Source organism: Mixophyes fleayi, chromosome 2 (assembly GCF_038048845.1).
Source record: "Mixophyes fleayi isolate aMixFle1 chromosome 2, aMixFle1.hap1, whole genome shotgun sequence".
Taxonomy (NCBI): domain Eukaryota; kingdom Metazoa; phylum Chordata; class Amphibia; order Anura; family Limnodynastidae; genus Mixophyes; species Mixophyes fleayi.
In genome coordinates this window covers 255,761,406-255,780,659 of record NC_134403.1, presented here as the reverse complement: position 1 = coordinate 255,780,659, position 19,254 = coordinate 255,761,406, and positions in this window count along the sequence as shown.

Below are 19,254 nucleotides of genomic sequence, written 5' to 3'. Positions count from 1 at the left end.
GAGCTAACCGAAGATCAGACCAGGCGGTTTCTGCAGAGTCAGACCAGGTTAATCTATCCGGACAACTTATTTTTTTAACATGTCCGTAAGTGGAGCAGCTCTAGTGGCAAAGTGGCTTACAAACCGCCTGTAGTAACCTGCTAAGCCTAGAAAGGTTCTTAACTGCGATTTTTTTTTTCTGGCCTCCTCTTTGTCTAGCTGGGGTTTTACATGCCCTCAACCTACAACATACCCCAAATATTTGGCTTCTCTCATGGCTTTGGCACATTTCTCTGGGTTAACCCTGCTGACCTTAATGACCTTTGGCTAAATGTGATCCCCAGTCTGGGGTATAAATCACTATATTGTCCAAGTAAGCGGCTGCATAAGTTGTGTGAGGTCGTAGTAATTTATTCATGGCCCTTTGGAAGGTGGCAGGTGCCCCATGCAACCCAAAGGGTAGGACTTTATATTGATAGAGAGACCATCAGGGGTGGAAAATGCAGTCTTTGGCTTGGCCGTGGAAGTCAGGGGAACTTGCCAATAACCCTTTGTTAGATCAAGGGTTGTCAAATAGTTGCTACTAGCAAGATTTTCCACTAGTTCATCCACACGTGGCATCGGATAGGCATCAAACTGCGACATACTGTTTAGGCGCCTAAAGTCATTGCAGAACCTAATTGTCCCATTGGGTTTCGGAACAAGCACAACGGGACTATTTCACTCACTAGTGGACTCTTCAATTACGTCTAACTGGAGCATCTTCTCGATCTCCTTTCTCACGTCCACCTGTCTGGCTTCTGGAATACGATACGGCTTCTGCTTTACAATGACTCCTGGCGGAGTGACAATGTCGTGTTCGATTAAGGTAGTGCGCCCAGGGAGGGAAGAGAAGACATCCCTGTTCCGGCAAATCATTTTTTCAGTCTGTTGTCTCTGCTTAACAGACAATGCTGGCTCTATGGTCACTTCTGACTTTTCAATGGCAGTACTCACTACCTGAGGAGAGGTTTCCTCATCATGCCAAGGTTTAAGGAGGTTAACATGATATATTTGCTCCTCCCTACTCCTACCTAACTGGCGGACTCTGTAACTGACAGGACCGACAGCCTCTAGAACTTCATATGGCCCCTGCCAATGAGCGAAAAAGTTTGCTTTCCTGGGTAGGAACCAGGACTAGGACCTTGTCCCCAGGCTTAAAAGATTAAACAACAGCACTTTTGTCATAACTTTTCTTCTGTCGTTCCTGAGCCTCTTTTACATGTTGCTGCACAATGGGCCCTATCTTTCCTAGCCTCTCATACATTTGGGACACAAATTAGACCAGATTTGGCTCCCTGGGACCTTGCTGCTCCCACCCTTCTTTTAACATATCCAAGATACACCTGGGCTGTCTCCCAAACAATAACATAAATGGACTAAACCCTGTTGAAGCTTGAGGTACCTCAAGGATGGCAAATATCAAATATGGAATAAGAGTGTCCCAATCTTTTTTCTCTTGAGCCACTGCTTTCCTGAGCATGTGCTTTAATGTGCAATTAAAGTGTTTCACCAAGCCATCTGTTTGTGGATGGTACACGGAGGTATGAAGCGCCGTAACCCCTAGCAACTGACACATGTCCTTCATCAGTTTAGGCATGAATGGAGTACCCTGATCTGTGAGAATTTCTTTGGGTACTCCCAAGCGTGTAAACATCAATACAAGTTCTCTAGCTATGGTGCTGGACTTTTATGTTTCGTAGGGGAGTTGCCTCTGGATACCTGGTTGCATAGTCAAGCACCACTAGTATATATTGGTGCCCACGTGCGGATTTTTCCAGTGGCCCCACAAGGTCCATGACTATCTGTTCAAAAGGAACTTTTACTCTTGGTATTGGAATGAGAGGTGCCCTGTACATGGGTTTGGGACAGGTTCTCTGACAAATGGGACAGGACCGGCAATACTTTTTCACGACCATGTGTACCCCGAGCCTGTTAAACCTAAGCAGAACTCGTTCCCGTGTTTTATCCTCCCCTAGGTGTCCCCCACAAACATGTGTGTGTGCTGCTTTTAACACTAGGGGTACATGGACCTGAGGAACCATTAATTGTTCTACTTTTCCCCCCTGTACCATAGCAACTCTATACAGGAAATTATTTTTGACAATAAAATATGGTATGCCTTCTGCAGGCTGGCCGGCTTTCGCTGCCCCATTTACCTCAGTCACACTTTTAAAGGCATGTTCCGAAGTGGCATCATTAAGTTAGTCCCGAGCAAAGTCCTGCAGAGGAAACAAAATTGGTATTGCGGACCAGTCCGTATCCTCACTGACAGGTGGGGTGGGCTCATCTGCGACATCACCGACCAATGCTAGTTTGGACTGTCCATGTGGTTTTGTGGAACTCCTGCTGTGACTCCCAGGATGGCATTCCGGTTTGGCGGTTCCCAAAGATCGATGTTCAGATGTTGTGGATTCTTAGGCGGTTCCTATAAGACCGGGCTTTCGACCGTTGCATCAGTTGCCGCTCACCGAGGACCTCATTAGACAGTGGGAAGTCTCGCCCCAAAATGAGTGGATATGGGAGTTTAGGTGTTATGGCAGCTACCACCATAAAGGTTTTGTCTTTGAGTGTGACTGGTAGTATTGTTCTTTCATACTCCTCTGTCGTGCCATGTACGCAAAGAACCTTCACCTTGGGCAACCGAGAAGTTATGGTTTCGGGTAAGGCAGAGCTGGAAAAAAATGAGAGTTCACTCCAAAAGTCAACCAAGACCAGAACAAGGTTTTGGTTGATTAGCACAGTCACCCGGAACAAACAAGGACTTCCTGATGTGGGACTCATGGTAAAACAGCTTGGAAAAGCAGGCCAAATATGTGCCACGGAACAGTCCATGGGTTCCTGTAGTTTAGGACACTCTGCCTTAAAGTGGCCTGGCTCACCACATTCGAAACACTTCAGATTAGACAGCTTTGCACCTGGCCCTCTGTCTGTAGCAGATTTTGCCATTTGAGCACTGTAGCAAGGATTGTCAAACCTGGCTTTTGGCATGGCAGCGGCTTTGGCACGAATGCAGGTTCTTTAGTCATTTGCTGTAGTGCACAAAACCTTTCTACCACTGTGGTAAGCTCTTCATAAGTTTGTGGGTCTGATTGCAACACCCACCTTTGCAAATCGCGGTTCAGCCCCCGGATGCAGTGGTCTATCGCCAGAACTTCAATAACCTGAGAAAGGCGAATTCTCCTCAGGCTGCAGCCAGTTCTTTAAAATTTTAGAAAGCTCAGCCACTTGCGCTCTGACCAGTTTTTCTTTATCATAGCACCATTGGTGATAGCGCTGGGCTTGGCCTGGCCCGGAAACTCCAATGCGAGCCAATATCTCAGACTTTAGGCACAAATAATCAGAGGCCTAGTCCTCATCTAGATCCATATAAGCTCGCTGAGCTTCACCAGTCAGATATGGCGCCAGTCTCTCAGCCCAATCTTTAGGAGGCCATTTTGCCCTTTTTGCAAGTCTCTTGAAAGACACCAGATATGCTTCTACGTCATCAGCTGGTGACATTTTCTGCAGACCCTCACCTGGCTTAACTCTTCTCTTAAGAGCCTTGTGTTTTCCACCTGTGCCTCGGCGACTGGTAGCATCTGAGCTTGCTGCTCTTGCTGCGCAGCGGCCATATTCACGAGGGTTCTCAATGATTCCTCCATGTTGACGTCTGCGCGGGTTGGGTAGCGGAAACTTGCTTCCCGGAGCATCCCACTCCTGACACCACTTGTGGCAAGAGCCCGCTACTGCTGAAGCACACGCGAACAACTTCTTCCTTTTTATGTAGTTTTATTGTCAGGATGGTAAATGTTTCACAGCAATTCTTGGAGACCCTAAACGCTAGCTAGACATAGACCAGCTCTCTCAAGACCAGCCAGCTTCCCAAGTCTCAGTGAACAAATGACACAATCAAGCTTTTATACATGATACTCCTCCCACAGCCTTAGCTTGATGGGCAGGTGACACACCCACATTCTCTTTAAGAGGAAACGCCCATCACTGGCTCTGTTTGCACTAACAGACACACCATGTCTGTTTGCTGTGAGAGGAAGGAGCTTTCAAATCATGTAAGTTAACCCAACTTTAAACTGTACATAAGTCTTTACCTGGTTTAACCTCAATCTAGATGCATAACTGTGCCAATGTTTTATTCTGCTTGTATGCTTTCTCTGCATCTTGTCAGATAAATGCCTCCCTTTGTTACAAAATATATATATATATATATATATATATATATATATATATATATATATAACAAAAACAGATGTAGATCCTCTGCACTTTCCATGTACAGACTGGGGTGCAAGATGGGGTTGCCCACATTGCATAGACAAAACACAGTTACATATATATGTAACAAAAACAGTTTTTTATATATATATATATATATATATATATATATATATCTGTGTGTAACATCAAAACGTATAAGTCCTGTTGCTATTAATGTGTTAAGCATCCCATTAACCTTTGCAGACAGTGTAAAGTTACGTCAACCTTTACACCTCTACTGATTCCTTCAAACAACACCCCAAGAAGTAATTCATGTATGATAAATAATGTAAGCATGCTAATTGTGTTGTTTTTTTTTTTGTTTTTCACAGCTGCAGAAGACACCAGAACTGGGGAGGGGAACCCACAACGTGGGTTTGCTCATAGAAAAAATGTATAAATAGAATAAAAAAAATAAAAAATACCCAAAATTACAATTTTAGTCTAAAATAAATGTTATAGTTCTTTTTAATTTGGGTTTGATTTGTTATTTGTTTTTTAACATGTTTTTGTTGTTTCATTTTGTTTATTTAAAAAAAATTGTGTGTTTTTTTTTTTTTATGTAATTATAAAACATGTCTTCATTTGACTGTTGCAAATGATTATTGCACATTAAACAAATACATTAAGTTTAATTTTACATGGGTCCAAACCTGGTTTGGGCAAGGTTCAAAGTTCCTTTACTGTTACCTTTATTTTCCTTATTCAGGCCCACAAAGCACATACGGTTGGAAATTGAACTCCTGAACCCAGTGCTGTAAGGAAGAAGTGCTAGCTACTAAGCCACCATGCTGCTCAAGTGTTGCCTGCAGATTTGTTTACCTAACATAAAAGTGGTATATGAGGGAAAGGTTTGGCAGAAAATAGTTGCATTTACCTCAAAGGAGCCTGTCCCCTCCAAATCAACCCCCCTCCAAGTGTTAGGGCATTCATAGTAATAGATGTGCAACATGCAGATAATGTGAATGAATGTGTCCTGTGGACCAGAATCATTTTTTTCAAGAAAAACATTGTCATAAATTAAAAATTGCCCCTTGGCCTAACAAAATTGCATTTGATGGGGAGGTACATTTAAAATATGAGAACAGAATTATAATTTGGGTAGAGTGTGTCGTAGATCAACTTTGAAGGTCAGAGTAACAATCAAGCTTTCAAGTGTTTGTGTGTTACATGAAAAAAAATTCCTTTCCTTATGTGCTAAATACTATCTGTGACTGGATCACCTACAAGTAACTTATGGTATACATTTATTTAAAGGAAATAGCGTAGAGCGCTTATTTATATAATTGCCAATGCACTTATTTTTGATATTGTGTATATTTTGATATAGGAAATCTTTATTTCAGAGACCAGGGGAGAATTTTTTTTTTTCTGTTTTAACCTTGCTAGAGGAAATGCATTATTTCTGATGTATATATCTGATACAATAAGTCTTTGTTTAGAAAATCTTTTGTATATCGTTGTGTAAGGAAATGCCTTGTTTGGGGTTTGTAACGTTTCTTGGGGAATTCTTTGCTTTGGAAGAAATGTGTATTCTGCAACTGTTGGAAGAAAGCACCCATGCTAATCTCAAGATATTTGGACTTTTTATTCCCAATACCCATTAAGGGAAAGGAAGAGATAATTAGACTTGCTGTCAGATGTCCACTGTGTCCAAAAATAAGATGCATGGAATCACAGCAAGGTTTTAGGATATCACAAATTGCATTGCATGTAAATCCATGTTTGGGTAAACAAATTGCATCCTTATTCTAAAAATAGCCTGTGAGGCTGTGTCTAAAACTGTATAAAAAGAGAGCTCTTTTAAACTGAAATGTATCATTCTGATGTTCCATCTGACCTGACCACTGATACCTTTAATGAGTGGAACTGTCCATGTCAGGACACAGCGAAATAAACATCACTCTCTGCTTCAAGAGCATGCTTGACAACTTCTTCAATATTGCTGTAATCCTGTGACCTACAGATTAAACCCAAAGTCTAATCCGTTTTCGGCTATCTGAGGTTAGGTCCCTGCTCTCCAGTACTGCCGCTACCCAGCAGCTTATGCCAGTATGATAGGCCAGGGGGGATCCATCCACAGCACCCTGATCCATAGTAAGAGGTCAGAGATACCAGCCCAAGTGTACCAGCATGGGAGTACACTAGCAGCGACAGTTACCCTAAAGGAACGTGGTTCAGGATGCCATAAAGCAGTATAGTGGTGGCAGCAGGCTTCTCCTACTGCAGTAGGAGAGGTGTATTCGGAATAACGAAAGGGGCCAGTGGCAAAGTAAGCAAAGTAAGCCCAGCCAGTTCCCAGCAACAACAGACAGGGTGGCATAGGCAGTCCATCCTGTCACACCATCCTAATACTACCCCTTGCTAATTAAAAACATCTGCTGATTTGGACAACGTTCCTCTTGTGTTCCTTTCCTTAATGATTCAGGCCCACAAGCTGCACACAGATGTTAAGGCCATGTTTGGTATTCAAACTCATGACGCCAGTGTTGGGAGACAGAAGTGTTTACTACTTGTCACGGATCAATGTAGAAATACAGCTAAGGAGCAATAGATAGGTGAAAAAACAAACAATGTTTATTGCTGGAGAGACTGAACAGATGATGTAATAATGGTCTTGTAGAAATTACCAGGTATACACAGTTGCAGGTAAACAGGAGGTGTGGAAAGATTCCAGGCAGCAAGTACAGGGAGATGCACAGGAAAGTACCAGGTTCACAGATGAAAACAGGGCAGCAGAATGTATGTTGGATCCCAATGCAGCATGATCACAGGAGCAAGGCAGGAGGAAGAATCCATAGGATGCAACAACAGGATATGGCATCAATAACCAGCAATGTGTGCTGGGAGTGACAGGTATATAAAGGGAAATGAGAACACACCCAGGTGCATGGAATAATTAGTGAAGCAGAGTTAACTCCTAAGTAACTAGGAGCACAACAGGCACAAAAGCAGCACCTCTGGTAATCAGAGGTACTGCTGCAAACACATGAAATGAACACCAATGATAAAGTCTGATAGTCCAGGAGGCAGGAGCTGCCAGGCAAAGCAGTATGCTGCAGGCAGATCGTGACAGTACCCCCTCCCTTAAGGGCGGATTCCAGACACCCAATTACCAAAAATGTCTGAGTTCATCGGAATCATAGTCCACAATAGGGGGCCCAGCAGAAAAGTCCTCGTCCAAGGGCGGAAAGGTAAAGGAGACTATGCCAGCTGCCAGTTCAGGCACTGCAGAACCACCTCTCTTCTTACGTCCTCCTCTCTATCAGGACTTCTTCGCAATTGGGGCCAACTGGGTGGAGCACAAAGGTAGTTCTCGGACTGTAGTGCTGGGTAGTGTTGCGGAAAGCACAGATGACCCACAGGATGGCACTGCAGCGGTTGAAGAAAACTTTTTGATTACTGCCTCAACAAACAGTTCTAAGTCCGATAGGATGGAATGATCTGCTTCAATAAATGGAATTGCCCATTCCAAAGCTTCTCCTCTAAAATACGAAATAAGGAACAGTACCTGTCTCTTAGGGTTGTTAACAAGCTCTGGTATAAAGGGAACATAAGAAGCAGCAAATCTCAGAAGAGCACTAAGTTGGGAAATGTGGCCCTCAAATAAAGGCAACGGGTCAGACTTGAAACCCTCAGCACAGGATGACTCGGACTTGGCAGCAGAACCGGCCCGGGCAGCAGACTTGGCAGCAGGCTCGGACTGGGAGGCAGGCTTGGCAGCCTCGGGGCAGACAGCGCTGTGAGAAGCCTCGGGGCAGACAGCGCTGTGAGAAGCCTCGGGGCAGACAGCACTGTGAGAAGCCTCGGGGCAGACAGCACTGTGAGAAGCCTCGGGGCAGACAGCACTGTGAGAAGCCTCGGGGCAGACAGAACTGTGAGAAGCTTTAGAGCAGACAGCGCTGTGAGAAGCCTCAGAGCAGACAGCACCAAGTGGCAACTCGGGCTGAACCGCATGGACAGGCAACTCGGCCTGAACCGCATGGACAGGCAACTCGGCCTGAACCGCATGGACAGGCAACTCTTCTGGAGCAGACTGGAGGGACAGGACCCCCTCTGGAGCAGACTGTAAGGGCAGCGCCCCCTCTGGAGAAGACTGTAAGGGCAGCGCCCCCTCTGGAGAACACTGTAAGGGCAGCGCCCCCTCTGGAGAAGACAGTAAGGGCAGTGCCCGCTCTGAGCAAGAGGCAGATGATGGCACCTCGGAGCAAGAGGCAGATGATGGCACCTTGGCACAGAAGACAGAGGCTGGCACCTCGCAACAGGACACAGAGGCTGGCACCTCGCAACAGGACACAGAGGCTGGCACCTCGCAACAGGAGACAGAGGCTGGCACCTCGCAACAGGAGACAGAGGGAGTTGGCGCCTCAGGACAGGCGGCTGGAGCTGGCGCGTCAGGACAGGAGGCTGGAGCTGGTGCCTCAGGACAGGAGGCTGGAGCTGGCAGATTGGGTCTCCTCCCAGAGAACAGGAATGCTGGAGCATAAACAGATTTGGAATGCAGAGAGGAAACAACAGGAGATGGTTCAGTAAGCTGACGTGGTCTACGGATAGGACAGTCCTGTAAGAAATGTGCATTGCTGGCACAGTAGAGACACAACTTGTTTGTTATTCTGCGTTGTCGCTCCTCTTCGGTCAGATGGGGGCTTGGACCACCTGTGAACTGGGAATTAGTTACCCCATAGTTCTTAAAAAACAGCAAATTTGTAGAAGCACTTTTAAGAGGTGCTATTTGCACAGGTTCATCAGCAGAGAAGGTGGATTGAGACAGATCAGCAGCTTCTGAATTAGGAGAGACAGAATCTGACAGTCTCCTGAGTAGGTCCATAAGCAAAGTGGAAAATTTAGCCAGCTGGGAGCGTAACAGGATTATGTCCATTTGTAAAGCCTGTAGCTGTGGCAATTCAAAAGCTGGTAAAGCAGACATGTTCCAAAAGTAAACGAAAAAATGAATTGCAGAACAAAAAAGGTCCCAGAATAAAAAAACTTTCACCTGACTCCTAAGCTGTTTTTTTGGGATGGTTATACTGTCACGGATCAATGTAGAAATACAGCTAAGGAGCAATAGATAGGTGAAAAAACAAACAATGTTTATTGCTGGAGAGACTGAACAGATGATGTAATAATGGTCTTGTAGAAATTACCAGGTATACACAGTTGCAGGTAAACAGGAGGTGTGGAAAGATTCCAGGCAGCAAGTACAGGGAGATGCACAGGAAAGTACCAGGTTCACAGATGAAAACAGGGCAGCAGAATGTATGTTGGGATCCCAATGCAGCATGATCACAGGAGCAAGGCAGGAGGAAGAATCAACAGGGTGCAACAACAGGATATGACATCAATAACCAGCAATGTGTGCTGGGAGTGACAGGTATATAAAGGGAAATGAGAAAACACACCCAGGTGCATGGAATAATTAGTGAAGCAGAGTTAACTCCTAAGTAACTAGGAGCACAACAGGCACAATAGCAGCACCTCTGGTAATCAGAGGTACTGCTGCAAACACATGAAATGAACGCCAATGATAAAGTCTGATAGTCTAGGAGGCAGGAGCTGCCAGGCAAAGTATGCTGCAGGCAGATCATGACACTACTAAGGCAACGTGCTGATCTTAACTCCCATATATTTTTATTAATAAGGAAGGTTGTGAGGAGGGTAGCAGATATCCCCAAACTTTAACATCCTCCCCTTCTTATGAGTGCAATGAATGAGGTGGTCTTTCCACAGCAATCCCTAAGAAGTTGTGGTGGGCCTTTCCACTCCCCTCCCTACACTATGATGAAAACACTCTAGCCCTTTCCTGACCAGTGTGTGTGTTTGCAATTAACATTAACAATTCTACTTTAAATTTGTTTGTCCAAGGTAATAAATTATATAAATGCTAATGCGAATAATTAGGTAACTACAATTCTACACAATACACTCCAGATCGTGTTGTAACATTTGTAAACAAACCCTTCGCACCTCACACTTTTCCTGTTTCGCAATACGTATTTATCTTTAAGTAAGAAACTATTCGGAATTCGAATTAAGAACTTCTTAAGTACCATAGTTGTTCTTCTCTCCATGCTGCATATTTTTATCCATTGCGGAAGTCACTTAAGTAGGGATTCATCTTCGTTCATATCTTGACTTCCGTTCCTTCTTGAATCGCTACTTTCTTATCTCTCCGTATTTCTTAAAATACAAATCGCAACCTTTGCACCAGATAAGATATCTAATGAATCAGGCCTTTGGTCTTTATCTAAACCCAAGCAATTCATCAATTCATTTTCATATCTACTCCCACGGTTAACGGAATACCTATTTTTTAGAGATGGACAGGCTCGTTTTCCTTAAAACCAAACCCATCAGAACTTTGGGGTTACGAGTACCAAGCCGAGTCGGCTCGGTACTCTTGCGCCTATTCGGATTCCAAAACAAGGCAAAACGTCATTGTGACGTCGTCGGATATCGGAAGTTTTGGAATCAATAAATACCACGGCGATCTAGCGCCATTTGAGAGAGAGACAGAGAAGGGTTAGGTCACAGTATAGAGCAGGCAAAGTGATAAAGTAGAAATAGGAGGGTGGTAATTTTTCTTAATTTGCACTACAAAGTGTTTGGGGTCTCATATACACCCTTATAAAAGAGCTTAATTTCTGAGTGCTGAAATCCTAATATAGCAATCATTGCACTGTATTTTTCCGAATTTGCACTAATAAGTGTAGAGTCTAATATACACCCAAAGAGAAGAGGTGCTTTGGTTTTTTTTTATTAATCTACAAGTCCTTGCAGACTTTTTTTCTGAATTTGCACTACAAAGTGTAGGGTCTAATATACACCCAAAGACGAGTGCTCAATTGCTAAGAGTCATTGAAGAGGAAGAGGTGAAGAGGAAGACAAACAGGCTTGTCTGTAGAATTTGCAGGCAAATTCTACTGCATTATATAGATAACACCCAAAGAGAAGAGCTCCATTGCTCCATTGCTAATTGTAATTGCTGAAATAGAAATTATACGCCTGCCTGGCTTGGTCTAAATCTGCAGTTACATTTTATTGTACCATAGCTCATGCAGAAAAGGGAGAGGTGGCATTTTTCTCGTCACTCTCCAGTCTCAGTCATGATGATACTAATCCTTCTACCACATCTACTAAAGTCTATGTTCAAGTGCATACTGTTTTTAAGTCATGAAAACAAAAATGTAAATAAAATTCTTGTACCTTTTTAAAGAAAAATAAAATCTCTAAAAAAGGTGAAAGTTTAGTGTTGAAAAACATAAAATTGCCAATATGCCATTCTACCCAAAATATTACCAGGCATACCAGCATCAGGTAGCTCCATTCTCTTAGCTAGGTTTCAGCCCTTGCTGCAATCTACACTGTCATCATAATCACCCTCATCACTGTGTACATCTTCCTCAAACAATAGTAATTCATCCCTGCTGGAATCCACCATCATAGTGTCACGGGCACTAGGAGTCTTTACCCAGGGATCACCAGATGATGGACTTACCAGAGCAGTATAGGTGGTAATATGGTACTCTGGTAGCGGGGTGATCACGGAACAGGAGACAGCAGATGGTAGAGAATGCTCGTGGAAAGTCTATGACTAGCAGCACTGGTAATATGTAATAATAGTACACGAGGAACTGAATGGACAAGGGAAACGTGAGGGTAGTCAGCGGTCTGCGTTTAGCAAGTTGTACCGCTGTCTAGGTGAAGGAATGGAATCCTGGTGAAGGTATCCGGGAAGTCAGTGGTCTGCGTTAGCAAGTTGTACCACTGCTATGTGAAAGGATACTGGAAACAGGTGACTCAGGAAACAGGGAACAGTGGTCTGCCTCTAGCAAGTTGTACCACTGAATATATATGTGAGGAGGAGCACGGGGAGAGAAATGCAATGCAGAGTATACACGGGCACACTGGACTTGATCCCACGATGATATGCACAATATAGTAATGACTGAACAGCACTGCACAATAATACAAAGTCACAAGAACTATCCAGGCAAAAGGTAACACAGTCAAATGATGGCAATAGTCTCAGCGGATAGTAAACTCCAGAGGAGAACAACTCAGTCCAGCAATATATGCAATACACCAGCACAGTCAATGAGAAGTATGCATACCGTGGTTCAGGAGAGCAGGCTGTCAGACAGAAGTGCAGAGATACCTGGACGGCGGGAGGCCGGCAGGATGCGAAGTCCCAGGAGGGTAGAAGCGGTAATCTAGTAGGTGCAGCGCACAGGTAGGTGAACCAGCAGGGATAGAAACAAATACTCAGGAAGCAGTAGTATATAGAACTGGACACCTGGAGAACACTGAAGAGTAGAGATGATCTAGACGAGATGAAAGCAGCGGGGCGTTGATCCAGTGCAGACAGGCGAGTTGACACAAGCGGAGACACTGTAGAAGCACGGAGAGCGGATCAGCTGGCTGCAGACGCGAGGAGTACTGGAGGGTTGCGATGAGCAGGGAACTGCAGATACATGGAGGCAGCGGATAGGAATCAGCTGGAGCAGTCACGATGAAACACGGGAGAGTTGAGGTGAGCAGGATACTGTAGATACACCGAGGCAGCGGATAGGAATCAGCTGGTGCAGTCACGATGAAACACGGGAGAGTTGAAGTGAGCAGGATACTGTAGATACACGGAGGCAGCGGATAGGAATCAGCTGGTGCAGTCACGATGAAACACGGGATAGGTGAAGTGAGTAGGATACTGTAGATACACGGAGACAGCGGATAGCAATCAGCTGGTGCAGTCACGATGAAACACAGGAGAGTTGAAGTGGACTGCAAACTGAAGTAGCACAGAGGCAGCGGATAGGAATCAGCTGGTGCAGTCACGATGAAACACAGGGAAGATGAAGTGGTCTGGAAACCACAAACGAGCAACAGGAATCAGCAGGAGCTGAACACACAAGGAAACACAGGAACACCTTCAGAGGCTCATGGGGAATGAGACTCCAAGATCAGGCCACGAGGTATTGACCTCAGGTGCTTTAAATAGGGAGTGTTGCCTGATCAGCCAATTAACTAAAAGGAACACGAACTGAAGGTTTGAAAGGGCTGCACATGCGCAGACCCTCGGGATGGTGGACGGCCACGGTTCCTAAATACACGAGAAGTAGCACTCACAGTCCGGTGAGTGACACATAGAAGTCTGTGTACTTTGATGTGATTGCCGATAATGGCCTTCCTCATGGAATTTGTAGCTCATTTTATGGCCGAGCTGTCACGATTTTTGGGCAAATCTTTTAGAGCAGAGCAAATATCAAAATGTTGTGCTGACTCATCTGCATCACCACCGGATGTCTTGGGAAAGCTAAGTTTTTTCCGAGAAGCAGTTGCCAGAGAAACTGAAGGAGTAGACGTCATTACAAGATGTTGATAGCTCTTGGATCCTGGCGAAGTGAATTAAGTACTTAATCTACAATTACAATATAGTTTGCAGATTTACTTTTTATTTTATCCGTAAAATTTCTCTAGCTGCTTCTCAAAAAGTATAATTAAGGCAATCACTTGACTCAAGCTAACCGTGTCTGCACTCTCTTCACAGGTGACTACTTCGCTGGACTAAAGTACATTCCTCTCAAATGCTAGTCTTCTTGCAGCTGCTGCATTCTCCTACATGCTGATGCAGAAAACAGAAATTGGCCTTAAATTTTTCCCCACACAAACAGCATCTCCTGCATGTCATTGTCATTTTTTAAAAGTTCTGTAACACCAAGTTGATTGTGTGAGAACAACAAGAAATGTGATGGAATTTATCCCCCCACCCCCACCCCTCTGTAATGCTCTAACAATATTGGTGTCGTTATCAGAAATCACATATCCTCACTCAGGAGAGTCCAAGCAGGAATAGCCATGTTGCAATGATATCTCTTACTTTTTGTAACAGATTGTCAGCTGTATGTCTCTTAGTGAAGCCGCTGATACACAGCGGAGCCTACTTCTGAAAAATACGAATGGGTGACAGCTTTCTTACTTTCTTTCTCTAGCAAAGGATTGTTTAACAGTCAATTGCTGTAAACTACTAATAGTATTCTTCTGGGTTGAAGATCCACCACCAGCAGAGGCAGCAGCGGGACTAACGCTCAATAATTCTTCAGAGGGATCATGGTTAGTGGAGTCATCTAGCCTTAGCAACTTGGATGCAGGACTAACTCCCATCACTTATGAGGATATTGATGATGAAGGTGTTGGGGGTGTAGATTGCAGGTGCTGGGATCTAGATGAGAGAAGGGAGGTAGATGATGCTGGACTGCTTGCTTCTTACTATTTTTTAACATAAGTTTCTGATTTTCCAAAGTTCTCCATGTACTCGCTTCAAATGCCGTAACATGGATGAGGATCGTAGATGGTTAAGGTCCCTACCTCTACTGAGTGTGGCTTTAAAAACGCTACACTTGGCTAGACAACTGTTGTCAGGATTTGTGTAAAAATAATTCCACACATAAGAGGTGGATTTTTGGTCTTATGCCCAGGCATGACAATGGCCTTTTTCTTATCACTGGCAAGAACTGCTGCAATCTTTGTTTGAAAGTGTATGAAAATAATAATGTGACCTGTGAGGTGGTCAAAATTGACTGCAAATGACTTGAAATTAGTGTTAGTGAGGTTAATAATAATGTAGAATCAAAAAAAGAGCAAAACTATGTGATTTTAGCATATTTTAGCAATGTTTCTGTCACGGGCACTAGGAGTTGCTTACCCGAGTTTCACCAGATGGAACTCTGCTAGAGAGGCGGGGTTATGGCACGCACCTCAAAGCAGGCAGGTGAATGATTGGAGCGACACAACAGCAGGAGAGTAGAGATAGTCTGAGGAAGTCAGCGACTTGCAGCTATGGTTAGAGGAAAGTCAGCGACTTGGAGCAGTAAACTGGAGGCTGAAGATAATGTAGACACGAGGAGTGGACGTGGATAGGTGATGGTAGGTAGAGGAGGAGTCAGTGGTCTGCGTACAGCAAGTTGTACCACTGTAGTGATGGGAAGAATAGTACTGGTGCAGGTAGGTAGCAGGGTAGTCGGTGGTCTGCGTTCAGCAAGTTGTACCACCGCTATGGTGAGGAGTCTGGTCCAGGTGTAGGTAGGTAATAGGAGAGTCAGTGGTCTGCGTATAGCAAGTTGTACCACCGCTGTGATAGGAGGACTTGTCCAGGTGCGGGTAGGTAGCAGGGAAGTCAGTGGTCTGCGTGCAGCAAGTTGTACCACTGCTGTGAGAAGGAATGAGGACTTGTCCAGGTGCGGGAGAGTGAAGTTGAAAGGCAAACTGTGGCTGTATGGAAACAGCGCGAGTAGAGCAATGTCTTGTGAGGCAGAGATGGAAGGCACAATGAATAGTCTGTATGGAGTAGATGCCTTGCAGTAAGGAGAAGCTGGTCACAGCAGATATGCACAATAACGCTAAGTAGTAGCGTGAGGAGATATCGTAGCTTGAGTGAAAGCTTGTCCTAAATGAAGCAATGCAGTAACACAGTCTATATGGGTACTTGTACCCTGTGCAGCAAACAACAATGGATACAACTGGTATGCGAGCAATAGGCAATAGTCAATAGAGCATACCCAGTTGAGTAGATCCGGAATAAGCTGAGAAGTGAAGCGTTGTAGCGGTATGGGAACCGCCGCTGAGTTGAGCAGGGAGCAGCGTGGAAGCTGAAGCACGAGTAGAGCGGGAAGCAGTTTGGAAACTGCACACAGGAGTAGAGTTGGAAGCAGTTTGGAAACTGCACACAGGAGTAGAGTTGGAAGCAGTTTGGAAACTGCACACAGGAGTAGAGCTGGAAGCAGTTTAAAAACTGCACACAGGAGTAGAGCTGGAAGCAGTTTGGAAACTGCACACACCTATAGAAGTTCACTGGGAGTGAGACTTCAAGATCAGGCAACTACCTAAGGCTGCAGGTGCCTTAAGTAGGGAGGGGTGATTGATTGATCCATCAATAACATTAGTGGTCAGGTGTAGTTGTTAAAGGGACCTGCGCATGCCCAGTGCGACAGGATGGCGGACGGCCGCGGTTCCACACAGGTGTGAGCGGGAAAGATGGAGAACCACGTACCAGAGTGGAGGCACTCACACTCCGGTGAGTGACAGTTTCTAAAAAAATACAGATCCAAAACCAAAATACGTAAGGGCGGTTTTGGCAAAACCATAACCAAAACCCGAAGGTAATCCAGATCCAAAACTAAAACCAAAACACGGGGGTCAGTGAGCATCTCTACCGAAAACCAACTTTAAGGGTGACCCGCTACTTTTGGGCTAGTGCAATGTGCTTGCCCCCCGGGCTAAAGTCTGCCAGCCAGTCCGTGCACGGGAGCGTACACACTAAAGCGATATTGGACCTAAAAGTTGTTTAACATGTGATTGGCACTATAATCAGGTGAAAAACCTGTACTGTGTACCCAGCTTTATAGTCAACTCCTGTAAGCGAATCTACATGACGAGACATAGAGAATTCTAATTAACACCATACTAATGAGCTGGAATCTAAAATTATCTGCTACAGTGGTAACAAGTTCTGTGAATATAGTGGGGGCACACTTTTCATATATATCTAATGTGTGCTGATGTGCATTAAATTTGAAGCACACAGTAAAAATTGTAAATAACTTTTCTCCTGGGCTATCTACACATTATCCTTTACTTTGAGTTGACCTTTCAGTTTGTATTTTTTGCTGTCACTTCCAGCAATTTATGGTCCTGTAGCTTTAGTTTTTCTATTTCTCACTCTAAGATGATCTTGGTTTTAGATGTGTAAACCTTCATATGAATCATTAATGAGTAACCACAAGAGAAAATAACTTTTAAAAGCTTGTCCTAATACGTAAATTTTATCAAAATAAAAAATAAATGTCTAAATAAATATTATTATTTTGTCAACCTCAGTAATATAATACAATACAAGTGTGGCTAAGAGCTGGCTAAATCCTATCGCTCTAAATGACCTTAGCACTCTGGGGGTAAAAGTAGTCATTTAAGAGAAGAGAATACCCTTCCCATTCATTACCCAGCCAGAAGGGACAATAAGGCACTTTCAGGGAAGGGGATCGAGCTGGCTCACACAGAGTGTGCTATTTCCCATGCAGTGAAAGTACTAGGTACCTTAGCTGAAGAGGATCTAGTCACCACCATAGTTGCCAATTCCGCTTATAACAAGAGAAATTGGGCTTTTTTTAAAAAAAAGTTGTGGGGATTTTTTTCTGGTTGCGGGTTTTTTTCTCTCTCCCGGCGGAACACGTGATCTTTCACCTCTGTGCGAACTTCGGTCACAGGCTGCAAGAGACAAAATGGCAGTTGTGCATGGTCGGTGTCACGGTCATCTGTTTTTCTAGATCCGATTCAGGACCCTTGGGCCTAGCTGGAGCAGGACTGAAACAGAACCTAGCGCCCTGGATGATCTCTCAGCTCATGTAGAGTCCTTAGAGTAGCACAAGCAGTATAGGAGTATAAGGACCAGAGTCTGTGCCTGAGTACTGGACTGGAATCAAGCATTATACCTAACTGGAACTAAGGTATAAGTCCCACTGTTCGTAGGACTCAATCCCGGCTCCTGTGGCCAGGCACACAGGACTGGAACCCACTAATAAGAATTCAGATTGGAAACACATGGAAACTCAGAACAGAGCGAACTGGAACTGGAGACAGGGACTAGGAACTCAGAACCCTGACACGGAAAGACAAACTCAGGACTGCGTGGCAGCCCCGACCTGGAACCCACACACAGATACCCGGAACTGGAAATGAGCCCTAGAGACTCAGAACCAGCTATAGCAACAGAACAGGCAATACCAGTAAAGCCACTGGTACTGCAGAATAGATACTGAGATACTGGATTATGTAAAGCTCTTACTGAGGTGAGCACTCTTGCTGAATGTAGAATATTGCAGGAAGATGAGCAGCTTGAAAGAGCAAAGTACTTGCAGAATGATGAACTCCGTATAATGTAGGATGCTTGGAAGAAGATATGCTCTTTAGAATGCAGGATACTTGCAAAGTGATATGTAGGTGGTAAAGCAGAATGTACACTGAAAAGGATCACTTTGTAAACACAGGGAATCAGGAACAGTGCAGGAACTGGAACCAAGAACTATCCTCAGGAGAGAAGTGTGTTGTTCTGGCAAAGAACAGATCTCAGCAGCAGGTTTAAATACGGTGTCCCAAACAAATATTGGCTGCACAGTTCATGTGATCACAGCTGCTGAATCGGATTCGTCTGGAATGATCACCTGACTGCATCCATGATGGTCACGCCCATGCAGCAGAACAAACAGTATGGGGTAAATGTATCAAGATGAGTTTTCCGGCGGGTTTGAAAAAACAATCAGATTCTAGCTGTCATTTACTTAGCACATTCTACAAAATGTCAGCTAGAATCTGATTGGTTGCTATAGGCAACATCTCCACTTTTCAAATCCGCTGGAAAACTCTCAGCTTGATACATTTACCCCTATGTGTTTGTTTACAAACGGAGATGTGATGGACAGGAATGCTGCAGGCGACCAGGAGGGACCCAGGTAGCTGTGATATGACAGCGGCGGATGAGGTAAGTGCGGCTAAGACCCCAATGTGTGACAGCCGGGAGGATTTGTTGCAGGAGATGGTACAGACTTCCCTTCTCTCCGGTAACTCTCCATCCGTGTGGCTTACTCTGTTTGTGATGTGACTTTCCCACTTAGTAGTGTTTGCCAATGACAGGGATACCCGAGCCGCTAGCAGCTGAAAGCATTACTGGGTGCTGGGGGCTGTTCTGCAGGCTTAAACAACCTGTGACTAAAGGGTATGTGGGGACGTGTAGTTCTTTAACAGCTAGAGAACAAAATACCTAAAATATCTCTGCTGTAGTGGGATTCCTGCAGAATGTAGTGGGCATTCTGTTTGCTGAACATGCAGGGATTTGTAGTTCCACAGTAGCTGAGAGCTCATAGATTGTCCACCAGTACAGTAGTGGAATCCTAAGAGAATGTTTACATTAATTGTCAGGCTTGCTGTGTATGCTGG